This window comes from Phalacrocorax carbo, chromosome 12 (genome assembly GCF_963921805.1).
Source record: "Phalacrocorax carbo chromosome 12, bPhaCar2.1, whole genome shotgun sequence".
NCBI lineage: Eukaryota > Metazoa > Chordata > Aves > Suliformes > Phalacrocoracidae > Phalacrocorax > Phalacrocorax carbo.
The window spans coordinates 17,202,574-17,216,792 of record NC_087524.1 but is presented as its reverse complement, the minus strand read 5'-3'; positions in this window follow the sequence as shown (position 1 = coordinate 17,216,792).

Genomic DNA, 14,219 nt, shown 5'->3' with positions numbered 1-14,219 from the left:
TTACTCCCCAGAGTTACAGAAGCACTCCCAGGCCCTTCTCCCAGGCATGGATACCTGGTGCGGTTGAGTTGAAGGAGGGGTATGAGTTGTTGGTTCTGTGGACATGCTGGAGGGTACCGTGCGCCACAGGAGGCACTTGTACCTCAACTGAATTCCTAAGGACTGTTTGAGTTATGTGGAGGCTAAGGAACAGCTCGAGGTCATGGAGCAACAGACGGGCTTTAAAACTGTTTTATTTCTCTCTGCGTTGTGTTTCTGAGCAGCTCAGCCCACAGCACCGAGAGCCTGCGGGGCTGTGCCCCTCAGTAGGAGCCCTGTGTTTGTGCATGCCTCAGAGCTAACGCAGGCTGTTATCAGCTTGAGCACCTGCTCACACAACATGAAGGAAACGGTCTCTGAAAAAAGCTTGCTGCTAAACTGGAGTTTTGCAAGTGACGTGTCCTGTGAAATCATCAGAAGCTGGTAACAGAGATCATGCAGAGCATCAAGCACACCCAGTCACATTAGTTATAAAAGTCATTGCCGTGCAAACATCAGAGGAACACGCTGATAGTCACCATACTCCATCCCTTACTCCAAATCACACGTGTGGTTCCAGTCCAACTGTGCAGCTGCTGCATATCAAAAAGCGATTTCAAAGAAAACATGACTTTTTTCCTGTTCAGCATGAAATCCATCAAGCCACCGCTAGCTTGGCTGGTGACTGTTGTCCCAGTGCTCCCTGGTGAGCACCTCTGCTCATGCGGGTGGCATTTCTGTACAGACCTACCCAAAGTAGCATCAGATCATTTTGGTGCCCACTACTCCCCAGTCTGCTCTGCTTACTAGCAGAGCAGTAACTAGTGACTAGTGGACAGTGACTACTACTTTTCTGCCAAGAGATACAGTGAAAGGCAGTACATCATCTGGTTTTGAGTACAGAGCTAAATACACAGCCAAGCTATGTTTAAGCTAATCAGTATTTTTGCAGTCTGCACCATGGACATATTCATAGTATCAAGGTCTCTTTTTTGGACATGAACACAATTCTTGCTTGAGTGAAAAGTTTTGTCATTATCTTTTACTAAGAATGATACTTAGAATCAGACTCTTGTGTATATTAACAATGACATGCTAATTGAATCTGGAAACTCATTGCTCAGAAGCAATCGATTCGGGGCTAATATTAGTATTTTATAGCTTTGGATAGAAGGCAAGTGAGGGTCTTGCCAAGGTAAACACAAGGTTTGCTTTTATTGCTGGCAGGCATTGCTAGAGCTCCATTGTTAGAGCTGGAGTTTACTAATATATATCAGCAGAAAGCTTAGCCTGACGTCTTTAACTCATTGCTGTGCCAGAGGTGAAGCATAACCTGCACTGAAATTCCCTTACTAGAGAGAATTTTAAGAAATGCCTATGCCCTTTCCATTCTGAAGGAGTTCTTTCTTGAGGCTTAGCATGGAAAGGTAAAAGATTGTAAAGTTCATTGTTGCTTTAAGTGCACACAAGAGAGTAAGAAATAAGAAATTTATTACCTTTGTATTGCAGGTTTCCACTGGTACATGAATTTTACCTCTGGGCAATGGGGGCAATGGGGAAGGCTGGACAGGAACTCTTTATCAGTAGACAGCCCTTGTTAAAACATTGGCAGCCTATTTTTGAGCCAGACATACCATCAAAAGTTGCATGGAGCATGAAGGAAATTATAATATTGTTGTTTGTCCTAGGAAGTGCTGTGCACAACTTCTAGGGTTGATTAGGCATCTAGAACAGACTCCCCTCTCTATTGCAGTGGGATTTTTCAACGGCTCCCTTAGGTGCCTCAAAACACATTCACCCAGAGAGCTATGCTCTTCACATAGACCATGTCTGCATAGCTCTGGAGGCAGGGACTTGTGGAGCCCTTTAACAAATCTTGGCAACTGGCATATATTCATTGCATTTGAAACTTGGTATATTCCTGAGGGAACTGCTTTCAAAGATGACAAGCCATCTGCCTCTACTTCTGGTGTTTTCTCTGCTTCCACATCCATATGTTAAGGTAGAAATAATGTTTTCAATTCAAAAGCCTAATTTGGTCTGTAAATTGCAGATTTGTAATGATAAAATCTAGTTTAGGCCAGACAGCAACGATTTTTCCATCACCATTTGCTGATAGGAATTCCTCCTTCATAGCACTAATGGCTTGCATGTTACTGCCTCAGGATTTGAATTTAGTATGGTATATCATATCATTACTACGTCCACAGTCTGGACTCCTGCTTGTTTCACCCAGCTCCATGATCATTTATAGTAACCATTCCTGCTGCCTTGGCTGCTCTCTCCCAGTGAAATTTCTCTTATAATAAATGTGGGCAGTGTAAACAAAATGTTGCAAAATACTGCTTTGATTAACAAAGTGCTGCAAGAATGCATTAGACAGTCTGCGTCACGTATGTGGACACCAGGAATGATAAGCAGTAAAAGGAAAATACTATTTCATTTCTGTGCAGCACATCATGCCTGGACAGAGCTGAGCCCATCCTGCAGACAAGATGCCTGACTGAGACCAAGAAGAAATGAGTTTAGACAAGATGCTGTAGCTCTGCACCAGGGAAGTCAGGCTTTTTGAAATAAGGCATTTTGCATTGGCAGGATAAGGGGGTGAGAAGCCCAGAGCATACGGGAAGTGTTGGGCAGAGAGAGAGGAAGAGAGCAAAGGACATCATCTCAGGTCGCTGTTCCTGGCACCGTCGTGGAGAGTGCATTTAGCAATGGCAGAAGCAGCTGGGAAAATGGACGCCTCTGAGGGGGACCCTTCTGGAGCTGCTGTCACTTTTCAGGGTGCAGCAGGCAGAGAGACAACATGGTGCTGGCCACAGGCACCCCAGGTCTCCCACCAACAGCGTCCTCAGAGACCCAAAAACACTCCCATCAGCGCCATCCCAGCCACTGTGCTGGGTAAAGACCAGGAGCTGCTCGGCTGTAGGAGAGCAGTGAGAAGGGTCCTGTTGCCTGCAGAGACTAGTTTTCTGCAAAGGGTTTTGAAATTTTACCCCCAAATCCATTCTTCTTATTGTTTTTCTTAACAATTTTCAGAGGTTAAAGTTGTATGAACTTCTCTTGCCTATTTTTTTTCCCTTCCAATCAGCTTCAATTTTAAACGAATTTGGTGAACTTTATAATCCTGATGTCCTGGTAGGCAAAACCACAGGATCTTTCAAGCTTCTCCTCAGGGCTATGGCTGCTTTAGCACTGTTGTTGGGGTCACTGAATTTATGCCTCTTTTGAAACACTTTCATCCTTCCTACCGACTTCCAAAGTTTCACTGGTGGCCAAGTACAATCCCTACAACGTGTTAGCCTGCAGATTATTTTAAAACCTAGCTCAGCCCTAATTGCTTTACCCTCAGTGTTTGCAGGACAGCATCTGATATGATTAGCTATGCCATTAATTATCTTGTACTTTAACTATGAACCTCCTGCTGAAACCCAAGGAAAGGTCAGTGCTTACCTAGAGAAAATGGTACCTAACAAGATACATTTAGCAGCAAATTAGGCACAAGGTGTGTTCAGCACATGCGTGCAATTTTTTTACTGGTGTGCTAATGATACCTGCTATTTTGCTAAGCATATATGCTTGTAGACAACATGATACTGTCTGGCTAAACCCTCCCATGGACTTTAGTATATAAAAATCCTTTATACATTATAACAAGTAAATTGGATTAAAGAATGCAAAAGATATTTGGTAAGTATTCCAGTCAGCACAGATACTGTTCAAATGATCCCTGACTAGCTGTTGTTACAGATCATAATTCTATGTTTTTACCTAGAATAATATAAAAAAAAAAGTCCACTCAGAATGTTCACAGATAGCATCTAAGTATTATCATATGGTTTATTTCTCTCCTGAATGTTTCTTAGCACAGACAGCAAAAAAGACAGACTTCTGGACCTGAATTTTTGTTCTAAAATGCTGTTTTGGATCTAAACACAGTAATGAACAGTTTTCATTGCAACATCTCTCCCTGTAGTTCCAAATGCAATCTTTTTGTAGTGTTTTCTGAAGTGTTTGGTTCCTTTCTACCCTTGCATCAGATGAGCCCTGTTGTCCCTTTCCTTTAAGGATGCTTAACAATATAATGTTGCAGTTTGTAGAAGTTTTCAGTAAGCTTCATTTGGCTCATTTCAATTTTAATTGTCAAAATCAACATATATTTTCCATACATATTTTCTACAGCTTGTCATAACTTTTTACTACCCAGCCATCTTTTCTTGATTTCAAACATTATCAGTATCACTGGAGTATAGTGATGGGCTTTTTGTCTGGGCTTTTTCCCAAGCAGACGCTACTGACTCAGACATCTTCCCCTTGCTGGCCACAGCTTCATAAAAGGAGATACAGTTTGCTTTTGATAGAGGGTCCTCCATTTTTGTCCACAGCTACTCATGACTCTTATTTACAAGTGCTATTAAGGAAATTTGAATTGACCAGGAACACATTCCCCACCCCACCACACCCTAAAAAAAAAATCACCCACTTTCTGTTGCAAAGCCAAAATAATGTGATTTACACAAGGCTCTGAAAGCCACCATGTCCCTTTGCTGGGTCCTCAACTTTGCTGAGAGAAGACACAGGAGCACCTGAAGGGAGAGAGGACTGGTCTGTAAACTGGATCCCAAACCGGTTGTCCTCTTCTTCATGCAGGAATAATATCTCCCTGTTTACTAAGATGGAATGAGACAATTGACCATTTCAAGCACTGCCTTCCCCTCCCTCCCAGCACCCCAGGCTGAGGCATGCTCACCCCACACTTTTCTTTGCAAGGAAGGAGTAGCCATAAGCCATGTATCATCTGACCCATCCAGGTGTGAGTCCCTCCATCACAGTTACTCTGCAAGTAAGTCTGCTGACCACAGCAGTGAGCAACAGGAACAGCAGCTCTAACAGCACCTGTAGCAGGGTAAGACAGACCTTTCAGCTGCACAGAAACGTTTGCTGTATCTTGGGCACAAATTCAACTTGTCCACCCTGGGACTAGATATACCTGAAGCATTTAAAGTACATATTCAGGATAAAAGAGCTAGGAATGTGTGAGGGGTGATTATTTGCTCCTGCTTAAGGGCATACAGCCTCATGGTGCTGCGGAAGCCGGTGTGGGGAGCTGCGCACCTTCATATGGGACATGAGTCTGGAAAAGCCTCTCGTGCCCTGGTGAGGAGGAGTGCGAATCAGATCCCCCTCCCCACCTTCAGTCTGGGTTTTGGGGCTGGGTGGTGCTGGAAAGCAGCAGCTGGCTCACAGCATAGCGGGAACATCTTGCCGTTTCCCAGACAAGATGTTCAGTGATGGTTACTAGTACACCTACGTGCTATTCCCATCCTGTCAACGCAGCTCATATATTTTTTCCGTGTTGGAAGTACACTAACAGATATGGCATGTTTTGATAAATATAGGAGGATGGAACAGATATTTTGCAAAGTGTGGACAAATTTACCCTGGGATTTAGGACTATCGCTTGTTGCCAGATAAACCTCCCAAGGAACAGCTTGACAAGCATTTTCTTTTGGCAGATCTGCTGGCTTAAGTACCCCATCCCCACGCTGCCTCCTCTGTTGTGGCTGAGTAGTGGTTCTGTTCACCAGAACCAAGAGCTGAACCACATGAAATACCCATTTTTTCTTTTGGGCTACATTTAACCCAAGTCCAGTTCACCAAGTGGCCTCACAAACAGCTGCACCAACACATCCAAGCAGGCAGCTGAGTGGACAAAACAGGGGAAGAGGCTCAGAAGAGTGATGTTACCACTTAAAATCTGTCAAAACACCATCTGAATGGTTGCAGAATTAATTAGTAAATTGAATCCATTGAGTTAAGCAAAAAAAAAGTTTTACTAGAGTAAAACCAGCCCTGACACACCCTTTAAACACAGCACAACTGTTTCCACCTCTACCTTGAATTAGCTGTGTAAGTGCTGTGTTGAGGTTGGCATTTTGAACTTAATGCAATTTAAAAGCAAGGCACCATGTCAAGGTCATATTAAAAATCTTTTGGTGACATGTTAAAATAACTCAGTATATTTCAATTCAATTTCTCTTAAAGGGTTCATATCTTGTATAAATATAATTCCTCCTGGAGGAAAGGTTAGACTTGGGATTTATTATCAAAATAAAGGACAAAAGGCTGAAGAAGCAGTCCACAGTCTGCACATGTATTTGCCACTTCATTTTTTCATCTTCCAGTTTTTGAGTAATAAAACACCTCGGGGCATAGAACAGTTTTGCACAGATGGTTGAGCTTAGGAGGACCTGCGAGCCAAAACAAACGAGTTTATGGAAACCCCTACTTGGGCTGTGTCTTGGCACTGAGGCTGCAGTGTGTTCCTGCTTCAAATGCTATGCGGCCTCTGGTGCAAAAATGAAGAGAACTTATTGACAGTCAAAAATCAAGCATTGATTTTACAGAAGAGATGCCTCTTCTGTCCTCATAACCCAGGACTCTTCAAAGAGATGCCTCGGTTTCATTCAATTCACCATGCTCTTAGATACTGTTGAACAGGTCATCACCTTAAGACTGCAAGACTCAGACCTACGAAATCTGGGCAGGAAAGGTTTTACATAGTCTCAAACTGGCCAGTGAATACACAGCGCATGTGCAAGCTAACACTGCTTGCAGTGGCAATGTCCTTTTGCCTGACTCCTACTAGAGTCATCAGAGGAAATGCCTCTTGATTTCAGTGACAGCTAATCTTAGTATGGAGGCAAAATGCAATGACCTTGAATTACCTGGTCGGTCTTGCATTGTTCCAGCCAGGAGTTTCATAGAATCTGCCTGTGGGACCGCTTTATAACCAGAAAGCTCTGCTCAGGTAAGTGCTAGAACATAACCTCGTGCTGCTTGAGATTTTAAAAATAATGTTAAGCATTTGGAATTAGCAATAAGCAAAATGGGTAGGGAATCGCACAGCTGTCTATGTCCACAGCTAAGGCTCCCAAGATCCAGTGCTAGTTTTTACCTCAAGAGAGTAACGGTTCACCTGACAGCAGCGATTTAACAGTCAGAAGGTAATAATATTTCAGCCTTTATTATCATTAGCTGATAATATTCCAACCTTCATACAACTTCCTTCTCCTCGGGAGCTTCAAGTCCCCTTTGCAGCCCAGGTGGCCATAGGCTATCTTCACACGTGCCTCTCATTTTTATAATCAGTCTTAGTTTTTGCCTCTTTGCTTGGGCAAGGTTTTCACCCTGAAATTTGCCTTTTCCTTGCTCGCTCCACTTTTAAGATCTCCTGTGCTTTCCCATTCATTATATTCCTTCCTCTGCAGTGACACCTGTCAGACTGACCCCTGACACCGCACCCTTGTATGGTGCTCTGTACTCTGCTAATAAAGCAACAGGACTCTGCATCTGTAAAAAGAAATTGGCTGTTTCAGAGCGCTTTTTGCAGAGACAGTCAGATGGCAGTGGGCGTTCAAACCAGACGCACGCAGGCTGCCTTCCTCTGTCCTCTCATCCCCCCCTCCTGCCCACCTCGTTCCCTGCACTTCGCTCGTACTAGGGTGCTAAGAGATAAGGTGAAGATCTCACTCCAGTGATCAAGGAAGATGCTTCCTTGAGCTATTCCCCAAACACGGGAGGGATCTATGTGGCATCTGTGTTCCTTCCATAAGTGTTTTCCAGGATATATGAGTAAAACTTATCTGGCCTGATCTCACACTGTGAGCTGAACTTTCTTAAAGTTTTGATACATGCAAAGTCTGAATTGTTCTTCAATTTCATCCACGTTCTAAAAACATGATGAAGTGAGACTGGAAGCAATGAGAAACCATCCTGGAAGAGTTTAACACAAAAAAATTTAGGTCAGCCGTATCGATATAGGTAGAATACATCTCTGAATTTTACCATAGACTTCAGGTTGATATATTTTCTCATGAGTGGTTTACCTGTGCTTCTGTGCTTACCATCCAAGCGCCATGAAGCTCCACTGTATCTGGGGACTGGGTCTTTTGTGCATATAATCTTCCAATCCACCAAAACTCAATAAACGTTTAAGTAATTTTAAAGCAATTTAACCTTGTTCCACATCTTGGTTTATTAAGAAGATAGCAATAAAGAAAAAACATACCATGGCTGCCTGATGTGTGCAGGAGCTAAAGCGCTATAGGATCTCTCATTCTCAACACCAGACACGTGGGCTAGTGAGTTTTTAGGGTTCACTCTGGAACTGATTCTATTGTCTAAATTAATATACACAGAATATATAGATCATTTACATATGTACACACATACGTATGCATATGCATATATATACATGTAATATGTACATGTACATCAATGTATGTACGCATTCATACCTGTTAGTCCTATATAGATACTACCTCAGTTCAGTTACTAGTTTCTCTAATAGTTCTTTTTATACTATTGTCAGGTATCACCATTTTCTAAGTGGATTATCTCCTGAGAGGATGAGATGTCATTATATTTCAATCAATAAACTTGTACCGCGATCTTATTAGCGCAGGATCTTCCAGTGGCTAAAACCCCCTATGTTTGTACAAAGGGTGGTCCAACAAACAAATCTGTTTTTATTTATTGACAGAGCTCAGTTCTGAAAAAACGGTCTCTTAACAAATCATTTAGCCAAGATATTTTGCAGAAGTACTGCCACCTTCATGAAAGAGTTTTTGAGGTTATTTTTTTCTACTCTGAGGCTGCAACTCCCATTTTTCACTCAGCAGCACTGTCATTATTTTCTCTACATGTAGCTTCCACCGAGAAGCTAAGGGGAAAAAAAAAAACAGAGAAAACATTTCTCATGACATGGCTGTGCTCCCCTTTCCCCGCAGCTGGCTACTTTATATTGGCAGAAATCTGAGATCTGTTTCCCCCTCCATTCCCTTCTATAGCTCCCCTCCCACCCCACTTACGAGAGCCTCCCTGGAGGCTGCTAGGGCTAGAGCTTATCGTTTAGAAATTCAGAGCTCTATTTTCTTAGTCCTTTGTGCAGGTAGAAAAACTGGGGAAAGGACAATCTCACCTGAACATCCTGCAATGTAGAGAACATCATGAATCCCCTGCACTACCAACAGACGAGTAACTAAATGTTTCACAATACCCATAGCAAGCCCATAACAAGGAAAGCTTGACTTCTGCCTACACTGAGGTGAGCTCCTTCTAGTTTCTGAATAAACCTTTTTCCCTACTCATGCACTTGGAGCAGCCTCGAGCATAATTATTGCTTTGGTTGCATTCATGCGGCCATTTTAACAAGATTACATTAAGTTATTTGAACATTTTTTTAGCAGAAAGGGAGATACATGGTCAACTGCTTGCTTTCTTCTCCTCTCAGACCTTTGTTTTCTATTACCATATCTTAGACACACTTCATTTTTGATTGCGTGAATTTGTGTGGATCTTAAGCTATCTTATTGACATATGAAAGATGTATCTTCTTTCATAGCCTCCATATGTAAAGGAAGCCCGGAGAGTCCTAGATTTTGAAAGTCATTGAGCTGAAAGCACCATCCTTCATACATGTTGAAGAGCTGCGCTTTTAGTTCAAGAAGGTGCATTATACAGCATTCTTGTACCCTCCTAGCAGCTCAGCTGAACACTGCTGCTGCGAGCAACATCTGAACTGATGATCACCTCTGTTCAGGTCACCAAAAAGTTTCACTGCAGAAATAAGAAAAATACTTAGGTCTTTGAGCTTTGCAACAAAGTAAATAGAAGTTTATGCTTTTGCGTGAACAGCTTGCTTTTGCAGTTAGGAATAAACTCTAAAGGGAAGTGCAGATGATGGGAGTATGGGTTGACGGCTGTGCTGCCTGTCAGAGGGACCTCAACAGGCTGGAAAAATGGGAAAAAGGAATCTCGTGAAGTTCAGCAAAGGGAACTACAAAGCCCTGGCAATGACCAGCCGCAGGCACCTGTGCAGGCTGGGGGCTGACCAGCTGGAAAGCAGCTTTGCAGGAAAGGTCCTGGGGTCCTGGTGTGAATAACATCTGCATTCTTGCTTTTTTACCACTGCTTGTATCATGCAGCAAGAGAACATAAGGTTCACGCACTTCCTGATTCTCCTGTCAGAACCCCATGTGCAGGGTCAAGGATGCTCTAAAGGACTCCCAGTTTAACTGGAGCGATGCTCATCTCCTCAGCCCGCTTCCCTTCTCTGGCTGGGAGGCACCCAGGAGCTGTGGGGTGCCCAGAGCCTGTCTTTTGCTCTCCTTCACCTCCTCCCCACCACCACGGCAAAGTGGTAGTTCTTTAGAAGGGACCGCTACCAATCTGTGTCTAAAGCAAATAAAAACCAACTCTGTGGAAATGCTGAGTCCCAACAGGTCTGTTTGTAATCATGCTTACACTGGAGTGGTTCCATTACTCTATAGGAAGCTAATCCTGATTTACAATTATGAAAATCACATAGAAAACTAGAGCTAAGCTCATGTTTTAACAGTTCCTGTTCCAAGAGTCTGAAAACAACCACCAGACGACTACTATTAAAAAGTGAGCTGTCAATGACTTTCACCATGTCAATTAAATACGGAGGCTTTTGAGCATTGAAATCAAAACAGGCATTTGAAGTAATATTTCCCATTATTAAGCAGGAATTCATGGGATATTATGATTTTTTTTTTTTATTTTAACATCAGGGAAAACATCCTAATTCAAAGCGGTCTAAGAATATTTGGCTTGATCTAAGAAGTGCAGCACTGCAAAGGGCTGCTCTCCAATGCCCACTCCTGTTGTATTTGAACATCCAGTCTCCACCAACCAGCACCCTGGCACTGGCACCAACTGCTGATCATTGTTAAGGAAAAATGAAATGCTAGATTTTACTATTCATCACAAGGGGGAAAAAAAAAAGCACACAGGGAATAATCAGGGAGAACATTATTATGGAAATAGCATTTTAGACAGAGTTGGTAACACATTTGTCATACTGTAGAAACAAAGTTATAAATATTAATACAACATTCATTGGGAAAGGACCAGGACAACTCTAGAAGCAGCGACTGAAAATTTTCCATGTTATGCAAGACTTCTCCTAGCATGAGGAGAAATTATTTGATTGTGTTTCTTTTATGAAGAGGTGTGCAAGGAGATGTTCGCAGGACAGAAATGTTCACTGGCAGTGGAGGCAACGGCTGCTGAAATAGCAGGAGAGGAGCAGTGGTTAAAAGGTGCTTCAAAAGAAATAGGTTTTCAATGAAAGATTCAATTTTTTTCGAATGGGAATCTTTTCAAAAGGTGCTGCATTTTGTAAAGAGGATCTTGATTTTTTCCTTGGAACTCATTCATAAAAGATTTCCACCTGAAAATTAATTTTCCACAGGAGGCCTCAATGGAAAACTGGACTGTATCGCTGTCTACATTAGCATATGAAAGGAGTATCCAGAAAGGTGTAACCTTTCAGTGAAAACCAATTAGTTTTTCACTTTTCTGGGTTAGGGTGGGTTTTTTCCAATTTATTCTGCACACTATGCAATTTCTTTGTCTGTGCCCTTCACGTCATTGGCTTTGGGGAACTCACTGACAACCTTTGATTCCTGCACACGTTCTCTGTCATATTACGAGGATGAAGTGCTTGTGGAAAACAGAAGTCAGTCAGCGCACTTCCATCCTTCGATAAACTTATTTTCAAAAAAATGTGCAATTTAACAGATTTGTAGATATAAGATAAAGACAATATTACATATCAGTACATATGTGCTTATCTGGAAGTATCACATGTCATTCAACACAGCAGTTTCCTCACAGGAGGAGAGTAAAGGCATTTTCTTTTTGACACTTTCACTAAACAAAGCGCCATATCTTGTCAAAATTCTTCAGATCTTCATAAATCTCTCCAGACACACATTAGATGGGGCACAGGGAGAACGTCCCATTATAAAACTGAAAGTCAAGCTGCCTGAGAGCAGCACAGGACAAGAGCATCAAGTTCAGAAGGCCCTCCGGAGAACACGTGTTAATTGTAGGAAATAGCGAGCCAAGTAGCTCAGCCAGCCTCCACTGCTGCCACGAGGGAGGCCAGCTCTCACCGGCAGGCCAGGGCACAGGTGGCACTAGTTAGAGCATCTCACTCAGGGCACAGGTGACCTGTTTTCTGTGACTGGAGCATTTCCTAGAGCAGCTTTTTGTTGTTTAAGACTTTAACGATGACTATCTGTTCCCAAATAACACTGCAGGTTTTCAGGAGTCGGAAGGGAGAGAGAAAACGTCTTTAGGAAAGTCAGAGCTACACACGGTGCTTCTATCAGCAGGAATTAGTCACACATTTTTACCCTTCTGCTATGAGTGACTTTCAGTCCTTTCTCTTAGTATAAACTACTACGTGGTGATCTGTCTGAAGGATGTTTTAAACACTGAGGAGTACAACTACCCCAGCGGAGCTATCTCTTGGGTTAGGTGGATCATCCCAGTATCAGTTTGCATCTCACAGCATGCTTTAATCCAGTATTTCTGAATACCTCCACAAGCCTACCAGCACAACTCCACTCAACACAGGGCTGCTCATAACTGCAGTCCCTATTTTCACATTAGACTCATCATCTGTGGCAGCTGTAAATACATGGTAGGGCTGCAGAACACAGCCAATATTTACCCCTCTCTCACATGAAAATATTGAATAAAAGTTAAAGTCCACAGCCAAATTGCTAAAAAGACACTAGGGGTAGGTGACAGAGAAGGGAATGGGTTCTTTTTCTCCATTTACCCCAGCTTAAAGAAACCATCTCACTGAAGAGCTTAAAATTAACATTTTCCAGGGGGATCTTACAGCCCCTAGCCTGAGAGTACTGATGTGCATGCTCCAAGCATCAACACCACAGCAGAGTCAACAACTTCCCTCCCAGTACACCACCTCAGTTGCCCCTTGCCCACTTCTGCCTACTCTTCATCCTCCACCTATTTTTCAATAAGTTAATTTAGACAGTTTTACCTTAAGCTTCTTTCCTCCTGTAAAGGCCCCAGGGCCAGGATGCAAGTCTGAAGGAGTACGCTTTTTTTTTTTTTGAGGACACTTTCATATTGACATGGGCAGATGACAGGAGAAGCCAGAGCAGAATCAGAGTGGCAATGAGATGGTTATTATTCCCAACACTATGGGGTAGGTGAACTAATTTCCCCTCCTTTTCCTGTGCTATTATGCCTTGCTACACAGATACTTTGATTAACAACAACAACAAAAAAATCTTCTGGACAAGCTGTTTTTTTTTTTTAAATGATCACTTAAGCACAGATGAAAATATAGCAGGGAAAACTTTAAATTTTTGTATATGGATTACCTAATTAAAGTTTAGTTAGCATTGTCTATTTAATTATGGATTATAATACCTACTACTCCTATTTAGAAAAGTCAAAATAAATAAAAAACCCAACCACCCTACAGCAGCACACATCAGAGGCTGTGCTGTTTATGGTCTGCCCAATAAGTTGTCACAGCATGCTAGGAAGATTTCTGCTGAGGAAGTAATACATACATCTGCAGGGGATATAAATTAATTCTTTAAAGTCCATTTGTTTTACACTTTTTCCTTGTTTTATATAATCATTGGTCACATGGTCATTTTTTCTTAATGGCTGAATTTCTGTTTGCTTTTAAGATGTAAGAATTGCTAGTTACTGTAGTTGCACTGAAATTTTTATTTATCTAACTGGAACTGATTTTAATGCTGTGTTCCCAAAACAGTTTCCCTGATCCAGATGGTCCTCATCCACCTGCAATATTCTTCCTTGGCAAAGCAAGCTCCTTGCCAGCCAGGGTCCCCCCATGAAACAACACTTCTCACACACACCTAAAATTTTTCTGTTCCTTGGTGCTGCTGTTCCCTCCGGGGGGGCCTGTATCGCAGCCCATCAGCTTTACAGTAAAAGAAGAAAGCGAGCATATTCATCAAATTATTCAGTGTTGCACAGAGTTGATAAATATAAGTGTATAACCTTCCACTCTCAGATACTTAAGATGACAATGAGACCAGTGTTTGTGGGGTTCTGTTGTTTTTTTTTAAATTATTATTTGTATTCTATATAACAAAGCAGATTGTAAAATCTGACAAAGATACAAATACATTTGTTTTGGACAAAATGTTTCCTTTGGCAAACTTGCTTCCCAGAACAGGATAGACCTTGATAAACTAAAGCAATTCCAGTGGAAGGTCCCAAGATGACTACAGGGTTGCAGCACGTGGCCTGCAAGAACGTATCAAGGAAAGTGTTCAGTCTGGAGAAGCCAAACAGGAAAATCTTACTGTTGT